We start from the raw sequence: 6,867 nt of genomic DNA, 5'->3' as shown, positions 1-6,867 counted from the left end.
ACACTCATGTATTTGCCGCTGATTCATCGATTTCCTTGAGGACATTATAACATCGCTGGTCGTCTGCGGATGGCGCTACTAAATAAAGTTTGTTCCATTTGAGCCATCTCATTTTCAGGTTGAGCAACAACTGAATTTTACCAGAATAAGACGGACCAATGACCATCGCATAAGGAAGATTCGGTAACGCCGTTTGATGTTGGACGGGTACTTTTTCGCGTGTCGCTGATTTTAGGATCACGTGATATTTATAATCACGAGTATATACTGTGTTCGATGCAAGGCGGTCACTGATACAACTGTGTTGAGAGCAACAACGACAAAAAATAAAAGGCAACTTTGTAAAACGCAACACAAAATATATAAGTTTGTGGCGTCTGGCGATACGTCAGGTGGTGGTGATATGTATACGTCACTCGCAACATTACCAGGACCACCATAGGCTAAGTACCCAGGGGCAAAATATATTCCGGGATATAATTACTGTGGTCCTGGAACCCTACTTGATATCAGACTTTACAAAACAAATCATCCAAAACCAGGCGAATTGCTATTGAATGAGACTGATCAAGGGTGGCACACCCATGATGTCAAGTATACAAATAAAGATCTGCAACAGCGACATATCGCGGATGGCAAGTTGATTCATACGTTGAAGTTGGTAAAATATAAAAAACATGCGAAAGTCGCTCGCCAACTGGTTGACAAGTTTGGCTTTAAATGTTGGGGGCGGGCAATTAATTGTCCGATACTTATAACAATGGAGTCGATTTATTATAGTCCAAGAGGATATTGGAAAGATACAACAGCGATTCGCAAATTCTCCGATGCCGCGTGGCGTTGTCGGTGATTGGTTGTCCCGACAGGCAATATGGTAAATTTATCCGTTTCCACCTAAAACGGTTCAGCATGGACGGCTCGATGACAGCACGCCCAACGAAGGTCATCAGGCAGATATTTTGTTTTTAACACATTACAATGTCGTAACTGGCCTAGCAAGTAAATGACATATTCGTACATACAAATACGCATCGAGGGTCGTCGACAGTGCAATCAGATAAAAACTAGCTACTAAAATAGCAACTGATTTATTTGGGTAGGCCTCTACGACGCTCACGTTTGCAACATGTTGATAATGGCAAAGAATTTCTTAGCGGGGAAACAGCAACAATGTAACGTTGAAATCAGACGCGAACACAATGAGTTCAAGCGTGATTAGGCAATAATTATACGATTTAATCGAACCCTTCCTGGGCGATAGTTTGGGCATCAGTACGCAAATGAATTACTGAGCAAGGACAGACCTCGTGAATGGGTTGCGAGACTGCCACACGTGATAGCCTAATTAAGCAACAAAGTCATGCGTGAAATTGATATGAAACCGGGCGATACAATCGAGAAGAAACAGATCCGGGTTAAGCGGCGCGACCTAACCGCGAGACCAGTGCTGAGTAGCAACGTGACCGTAATGTATTTAAATGAACATGGTGAACTTGAGTGCGGTGCAAAAAGAGCAAATAATCCCGTCTGGAGTGTAAACACATAAAATTTCCAGCGTGGTAAAATCTACGGGTAGGCCCGCAATATACAGACTAGATTCGACGGTTCCTCAGCTTCATTTTTACGAAACGTTTAGTACCGTATGATTATTGTCGGGCACGGTTAGGTTTTCTTCTGAACCTGTTTGTTGTTTTGTAATTATCGTGCCGATAATGTAATCTGTATAACTTACCGTATATACCGTAATTACGTTTTATCGCATATGCCCGTATCATGCATAGTACACGCTATTAGATGTATTTTCAACTGACCAGAGTGACCCGAGTGATCACAGAATGACCTGAGTGATCGGAGTGACCCGAGTGACCGGAGCGACGTGGTGTCAGCTGCAGAGCTAACAATAGAAATCGACCATATAATTTCTGAAACTGAACCATAACAGCCGTATAGCTGAATAAACAGTGTTGCTGGTCGAGTAGCAGGTGGTCGGGCGTTTATGACCGAGATTGGTGGGCGCTAATTGCTTTGATTGACTAACCTAGAATAATGACGGCTTGATTGGCCAGTGTGACTAGTAGCCGACTGTGCTGGTGACGGAGTCTGGAACTCCATACATGCAATATATTAGCCGTGAGATAATTTGTGGGGTTTGTAAAACACAGTGTGTTTTTGGGACATTAAAGATAATTTGTATATCTGTCTCTTTTTGTTTGCATACTTTCTCTATTTGAGCGAATACATTGTACCATATGATTAAAATACTACATTTGTTGTAATATTTGAGTAAAACACATCAATCTTTTTGTTGTGAAATCACTGTGAATCATTCACCCCGTGTCCTTTAACTGTGTAAGGTGATTTATTTGTATTTTAATTATTACGTCCGCGCGTTTTATGTTAATTGATTCAATATTTTCATCATTTACACTCACATATTAATGATAATTAATTGCTCATTCAAGTCGTTCATTATTAAATATTGCATTTGTATCACTATCAAGTTTTCCGTTGTAAATCAGAAATCCGGTTATCTTGTTACAAATGATGTCAGAAGTGGGATCATTTCGGATTTAACGGAGCACTGAAATTATTGTTTCATTATTATTTTATGATCTCTTGACATGAGAGTAAGGTTAAGTAGACATATAATATTACTTTATTTTTTGTACATATTTCATGTTTTTGTCTCCTTCCGAAAGGCAAAATATGGATTGTTGAAATTATAGTAACTACGCATTTTCTGCATAAAACTGCACTTTAAATTGGTCATATCAGACGTTTGAAATGTCATCAATGAAAGAACTTGTAGAACTGGGGAAACAGTAAGGCTACAAGAGGGAGTCCCTTAGAAATTGTGTGCGTAAAGAACAGGCCAGGGAAAGGGATCAAAGATTAAAGGAGAGAGAAATATAAAGGGAGAAACTAGAAATAGAAAGGGAAGCCAAGAAAGAGTTGATAGAATTAGAGAAAGGGAATATAGAATTAGAAAAACGAGCAGACAGGGAGAAACTAGAGATAGAAAGGGAAGCCAAGAAGGAGTTGATACAATTAGAGAAAGAGAAGATATAGTTAGAAAAGCAGGCCGAAAAGGAGAAGATAGAATTAGAAAAGGGAAAGATAGAGTTAGAAATCAGGCCGAAAAGGAAAGTATAGGATGGGAAAGGGAAGAGGGAAAAGATAGAGTTAGAAAAACAGGGAGAAAGGGAAAGGTTAGAACTGCTAAAAGAAGTAGAGGATATAAAGTTAGAAAGGGAAAAAACAAGAGAGATTAGAAGGTTTGGAGATAGAAGATAGACATAGGCAGAGGGAGTATCAAAGAAATTTTGAGCTACTGCAAACTAAAAGGGAGGTGAACATGATTTTAAACTAAGAGGTCCAAAATGGCCCCCATTTGAAGACGACAAAGATAACATGGATAGTTATCTCAGCAGGTTTGAAATGTACGGATAGGAAAAACCGATATCTTAACGCCTGTAGATTACACCACTAGATACCCCGAAGCTATAGCTTTGCGATAGATCGAAACCGAACATGTAGCCGAAGCGCGCGTAGACATGTTCAGCAGGGTCAGAGTGCCCGAAGAGGTTCTTACTCATTGTGGAGCGCAGTTCACCTCAGATCTCATGGCAGAAATTAGCAGGTTGTTTTGCCCTTAAACAGTTGCGCACAACACACTACCACCCTATATGCAATGGGTTGGTAGAGAAATTCAACGGGACGGTGAAGCAAATGTTGCGACTGATGTGTGCGGAAAGGCCTAAGGATTGGGATAGGTACCTGAACGCAATTATGTTCGGGAATCGTGATGTTCTTCATGAAATCTTAAGCTTCACCCCGTTTGAACTATTCTACGGTAGGACTGTTTGTGGTCCTATGCGTATTCTACGCGAACTTTGGGTCAAACGAGGTCGCGAACGAAGAAGTTAAGAACACTTACCAATACGTGGTAGATTTGCGCGAAATGTTAGAGAGTACATGTCGAGTGTCGCAAGACTAACTCGCAAAATCTAGTCATAAGTACGCGAACTACTACAACCAAGGAACGCGGAGTAAAAAGTATGGTGTAGGCGATCAAGGGTTGGCGCTTCTCCCAACGAATAACACGAGGCTGCTAGCCCAATGGAAAGGGTAATACGAAGTCAAACAGGTGAAAGGCGAAATGGACTACATCGTCGACGTGGAAGGTAAGTCAAAGATATTTCACGCCAATATGCTGAAGCTCTAAGTAGAAAAACCTAGTCAAACAATTGAAAAAGGGGTATTGAATGTAGTATGTGTAGCGGCGATAGAGAATAGGTCGTGTCTCCAGTACAGTAATGCCCCTTGAATACCCCACGAACGTAGAGAAAGAAGGTATAGACCAGATCAATATATGCCCAGACTTCTCAGAGTCGGCGTACGCATATCTTGGAGGTTTTGTCCCAATACCCAGACGTGTTTACGGACACACCAGACCGCACTGGATCGATTCAACACGAGATCAAGTTGAATACCTCAGAGCCGATCAGGATTAAAGGATACCCAATATTGTTTAAAGCGTGGGATACAATCAACGAATAAGTGGGGAACATGTTAGATCATTAAGTGATTGAACCTTCCAGTTCCCTGTACTCGTCTCCCGTTGTGTTAGTCAGAAAGAAAGACGGGACAAACCGTTTTTGCACTGATTTCAGGGAACTGAACAAAATCACGGTGTTCGATGCAGAACCAATGACAGATATAGAAAGTATATTTTCAAAGTTGGCAGGTCATAAATACATTTCCAGCTTAGACCTGGTCGAGTACCAGGTGATCGGGTGTAGCTGGCCGAGATTGGTGGGCGCTGATTGCTTTGACTGACACACCTGGAATACTGACGCCTAGATTGGCCAGTGTGACTTGTAGCCGAGTGTTCTGGTGGCGGAGTCTGGAACTCCATACATGTAATCTTTTAGCCGTAGGCTAATTTTTGGTTTTGTAAAACCCAGTGTGTTTTTGGGACTGTAAAGATATTTTGTATATCTGTCCCTTTTGTTTACATAATTTTACTATCTGAGTGAATACATTTTACTATATGAGTAAAATACTAAATTTCTTTACTATTTGAGTACAACACATAACTTGTTCTTTGTGAAATCATTGTGAATCATTCACCCCTTGTCCTTGTACTGTGTAAGCTCATTTATTTGTAGTTTCGTTATTACGTCCGCACGTTTTATGTTAATTAATCCAATATTTGGATCATATGCACGTACATATTAATCATAATTAATTGCTCATTCAAGTCGTTCGTTATTAAACATTGTATTTGTATCATCATCAAAAGTGTTCTGTTGTAAATCAGAAATCCCACCCGGTTACCTTGTTACAGCCATAAGTTCCAGAAATCATTGATCTCCGTTTCTGGAATTACACTACGCATTATCTCACATTGAATCCTGTCCGGCTGAAGTCTAATTAACACTTTTTGCTCTCGTAATGATACTTTTTTGGCGCGGTGATCCGTCTCCATTTCGTTGTAAGCGTCGACATGTTATTTTAGCAAGTTGTGTGGTGATTCTCCCGTAAACGGAGGAGGGTGCCCATGATCTCCGCACGTGATAACCGCATTTTGTTTTTTTTTTCTATCCAGCCAAGAAATATTTCTAAACTTTATTTGGACAAATTACATATTTCGTCCCAAATGATGAGTTTAGGAATATGTTTCTCTTCCATTTGAGTTGGTGTCCACGCATCTCTTATCCAGCTGAAGAACCTGTGATATGTGGAAGATTTAACGCATGTCTGTCTCATCTCCCGGTAACTCCGGTGAGTTGGGATTAGCATTATCCTCCTGGAATATCTACATAATTTTAAAACACGTCTTCTTTTACCAGAACCGCCAAGATCATTAAGGTAAACCATTTAATACGCCTTTTGTTGCCGTGAAATTCGAATCATAAACAAATGGTGCAGATGATGGTTGTGATAATTTATCGTTGCAGTAATACACATGATGAGGTTTATAATCTGCAAATTTAGAATAATTACGTATTTACTCATTTTATTTCCTCCAATGACCCAATGGAGCAGCGCAGTCAATATCCATCAATGGAAGAATTTTTGTATGGTTCTATCCTTGATTTACTTATATGAAATGAGTCCGTGGCAACTATAGCAGCGTCATTTGGAAATCGGTTGATCATCGATAACATGTGTATTTATGAATATGACGGCATTGAAGATCTCAAATTAGTAAACTGGAGAGACTCTCCGTCGTAGTAGCACACAACTGTACGAATTGCAGTTTTATCAGATAAATTTACACACTCCCTGGACGCTAATACGCCTTTTTCTGCCGTATCAGCAATTATGAAATAAAGTCCAGATTGGTCATTAAATTATCCTCGTGCGCCAATAATTGTTCGGCTCGTATATTTTGCAAACGATACATCGTCATCCTCTGGCAGCTAGACATGTTTTCGTGGCTTATATGAAATTATCGCTGTGCTCTTTGTCAGCGACGTCATTATGTTTTATCGAGCATAAATCTCAATAGCACTATTGAAGCCCAACCACGTTTAATATTGCACAGCAGTCTAAGACATTTATCTCCATATTTGGGTATTAAAATGATGACCAAACCAAACAACAATAACCGGATGTATGCATGCTGCAAACTCATATGATTCAATCTCGGCAAATCCAGTTAGATCCACTTATGGAAGGGGACCGTTTGTTGCAACTCTGGTAATTTCGTGTGTTGAATGACCAAACCGTGAGTAATACCTTTCATGTTCTCCCGCTCCAAGAAAACTAGCGGAATAACAAGCCGCCATATCAACTGAAACTACATCAGAAGGATTGTATTTCATGTTTCAAAGGCCGTCGTGTTCTAATTCAATACAT

This window comes from Sinohyriopsis cumingii, chromosome 10 (assembly GCF_028554795.1).
Source record: "Sinohyriopsis cumingii isolate HCF-2022 chromosome 10, ASM2855479v2, whole genome shotgun sequence".
NCBI lineage: Eukaryota > Metazoa > Mollusca > Bivalvia > Unionida > Unionidae > Sinohyriopsis > Sinohyriopsis cumingii.
Note: the sequence above shows the minus strand (reverse complement) of the source record.